General features: G+C 45.0%; 1 pseudogene across 1 annotated transcript; it reads left to right on the top strand.

Annotated features, from left to right (window-relative positions):
• Nucleotides 1–2,009: 2,009 nt before the first annotated feature.
• Nucleotides 2,010–3,358, top strand: LOC308556346 (hepatitis A virus cellular receptor 2 pseudogene; annotated as a pseudogene). The gene is made up of 2 exons: nucleotides 2,010–2,103; nucleotides 3,060–3,358. The product of its transcript is annotated as a hepatitis A virus cellular receptor 2 pseudogene (transcript).
• Nucleotides 3,359–3,592: the final 234 nt, after the last annotated feature.

Below are 3,592 nucleotides of genomic sequence, written 5' to 3'. Positions count from 1 at the left end.
GCACTCCTGCCCCCCAGGACTCTGCACCGCTTGCTTCTTTCTTGGCACGTTCTCCCTGTTTACTGGAGACCCCAAATCTCTCTTACAGTCATGTTTCTCTCCTGAGCTGCAGACTCACTTGTGAACTCTAAGCTATGTCTTTGACTAATTGGGCGTTTTCAGCTATAATTTCTTCCCATTATTTCAGTTCATTCTTCCCTCCTCTCCCATTAGAACTCCGATGGCATGAACGTCAGCTCTTTTGTTGCAGTCGTTCAGGTCACTGAGACCTGGCTCATTTCCCTGCCAACCCCTAGTCTATTTTCTGTCTGTTTCTGAGATAATTCACATACCACATGCTGTTTGTAAATGTGACCCCTGAACCCAGGGCTAATCGGTCTCCCTTACACTTGAATGTAAATATATGCTGGTTGTTATTAGTCATGTGGGCAGATATATTAAGGGGAAATGTCAAATTCATGAAACATAGTTTATAGTGGAACAATCTGGAGCTTAGGGATTGGCATTTTCATTTGAAATTACCAATCATGTGCCTTTGGGCAAACCTACCTTCTCAGGTCTGTTTCCCAGGCTGTAAAATGAGGTTGACTATGATCTCTGGAGTAACGGCCAGCTCCGTGATGCTCTGCAGACGCATGCACTGAACAAGCTGGAGGTTTATATTAAATGCATTTAATGACATAAAGGTGGGAGACAGGGAAATGCAGGAAGGAAAGACAGAGAAAGACCACTGGTTTTGAGAAACTCCTCAGTCTGTGATCTCACTGGTTTTTTGTAAAGAAACCTTGGCTTTTAAGTTTTCCAGACATAAGTGACTCTTCCAGGGCTGAGGCTGTTTGGGTCTGAGATGTGACCTCAGTGATGGAGAGTGCGGGGGTAATTTAACACTTTCCATTGATTGATGCCTGAAGCCCCTGGGTGGGGAGGGGACATCTGTGTATATGAGATGAAATAGAATGTTGAGGTCTCCTTAATTCCACCCATGGTAGGTGGGGGTGCTGGGAAGAAGCCTTGGTGACAAGACTGTCTTCCCTAAGTGGAAGAATTGGAAAGGTCAGATCAAAGTCAAACTAGTAACACAAATTCCTCATTTTGTAAGTTTTATAAATGAGGAAACAGATCCAGCAAGGTAATGTGACGTAGGGCAATTTGTGTTTGAGCAAGGCTAAGAATTAGGCTCGTGATGGAGTGAAAGGGCCCTTAAATGTGAGGCTAAGGAACTTGCCATTCATTGTGGTATTCTCCAGCTCCTAGTCCAGTGCGTGACACATAGTAGGTGCTTCATAAGCAATGGTCACGACTGACCAATTGCCTGGCTTTCTGAATGAATGCATGTGTTTCTACCCTGTGTTCTCTGGTTCTAGCTGGACCCAGACAATTTATTTAAAGCAGAGAACTACCTCACTGGAGGTATCAGGAGGCTTTCTCTGCTCTCTGAGAGACACTTTCCTTGACCAAGTAACACTTCTTTCTGAGTACTGCTTCCTCTTTGTTGATATTAACAGAATAAATATCACAGCCCTTACAGGATGTGTGGTGTAGCGTGACAGAGAACTGGGGTTTCCTTTGATGTCACCATAGACTTGGCAGCGTTAATAGAGGAGTGATCAGTAGTCAGACGCATTGGTGTGCTGGGCTGGCACACTCTGGGAAGTGGTCACCGCTCCTGGACTGTGGAGTAGAGACTCAGTTACAGGACGTACCCAGTTCAATTGGAGAATTAAAACGGCACCAAAGCCTGGCTGACTTGGCTCGGTGGTTGAGCACTGACCTATGATCCAGGAGAGGAGATCGCGGTTCGATTCCTGGTCAGGCCACATGCCCAGGTTGCTGGCTCCATGTCCGGTGGGGAGAGTGCAGGAGGCAGTCAATTAATGACTCTCTCATCATTGATATTTCTCTCTCTCTCTCTCTCCCTCTCCCTTCCTCTGTCTGAAATCAATAAAGACATATTTTTAAAAAATGGCACTGAAACAGAGCCATCCTTGGACTTTTCTTGCACAGAACCCATGTTTTCACATCTTTCCTTCAACTGTGTCCTTCTGTGGCCACTACTACTTACAAGTAAGTCTGGGCAGGACTTCTGCAATGGGATAGTGCAAGGTAAAGATACAAGGATGGCCTTCATAATGTTCGCAATAGGGAAAGTTTGGAAGCCACCTAAATACTCAGGAAGGGGGAAGTGGACAACATAAGTAAACTGTGATGTATCTAAGATGTAAACAGTGAAGCTGACTAAACGGAATGATATGAAAGGTCTCTAATGCATAATGCTAATTGAAAAAAAAAGGAAAGGAACAATGTGTATAGTAGGCTTTTTGTCTACTTTTGTTGCAGGGAGTGGGAATACATGGATGCTTCTTAATGTGCTGTACAGACTCTGGGAAGGGGAGCTGGGAAATGGGAAAGAGCAGAGACTAGACTTTCCATATTCATTTATACTGTTAGACTGGTCTACCATGCACTTATGTTATTTAAAAGGCAATTAATTTTAAACTTCAGAACAGTGAAACATAAGCTTCTTATTCAGCCAAGGGGTCTAATTCATTATGTACTAGGTGCTTTAAAAAAGAGAGCTAAAGAGAGAATTGTGTTAGCATAACTGCGCTTCATTGATGATCTGATAACTAGTCCAGAGAGCTGAACTGTTTTCCTGGCTGACAATGAATGATTCATTTTCTGACTATTTCCATAAGCCCTGCCCTCCAGTGCTCACAGGGCTGGGCCACAATTCTCTCCCAGAGCACTGGTTCTCAAAGTGAGGTTCCAAGACCAGCCATGTCAGCAATTCCAGGGAACTTGTTAGAAATACATTTTTTATGCCCCACCCCAGACATAGTAAGTCAGTAGTTCTAGTAACTGAGTCCACTCATCTGTGTTTTAACCAGACTTCCCAGGGACTCAGATGCCCCTCAGGTCTGAGAGTCGTTGCCCTGGTGGACCCTCCTCCGCACAGAACAGTAGCAGTGGTTTTTTCTTTACAAGGCATTGCTTGCACTTCTGAAGGGAGCCAGCCTCACTCACTGCCTGCATCTCGCTCTCCTTTTCTCTTGATTCAGGGTCTTCGGAAGGGTCATACATAGCCCACGTGGGTCAGAATGCTTACCTGCCCTGCCACTACAATCCAACCTCCTCTGAGAATCTCGTGCCTGTGTGTTGGGGCAGGGGACGCTGTCCTGTGTTTGAATGTCAGGGAACTGTGCTCAGAACTGATGGAAGGGCCTTGACATACCAGATATCCAGCAGATACCAACTAAAGGGGAATGTCCACAAAGGAGACGTGTCCTTGACCATAGAGAATGTGACTTCAGCAGACAGTGGGACCTATTGCTGCTGCATCCAATTTCAGGCCCAATGAATGATAAAAAATCAGACTTGAAGTTGGACATCAGACCCGGTGAGTGGACCTTTGCATGTTTCTTTATGAATAATCACCTTCAGATCATATTAAATATACTAATTGTTCTCGCTTTGTCTTCCCCAGTGACAGCCCTAGTGGTGGGCCCCTAAGACCCACAGGCCCACATGCAGTGCCCAGTCATGTTTAATTCCTCCATCTATATTGAAATTTATGGGCAGGATCTATAAATTG

The sequence above is a fragment of the Miniopterus schreibersii genome (genome assembly GCF_964146895.1).
Source record: "Miniopterus schreibersii genome assembly, chromosome: 4".
Taxonomy (NCBI): Eukaryota; Metazoa; Chordata; class Mammalia; order Chiroptera; family Miniopteridae; genus Miniopterus; species Miniopterus schreibersii.
Note: the sequence above shows the minus strand (reverse complement) of the source record. Positions and strands in the feature narration are given on the sequence as shown.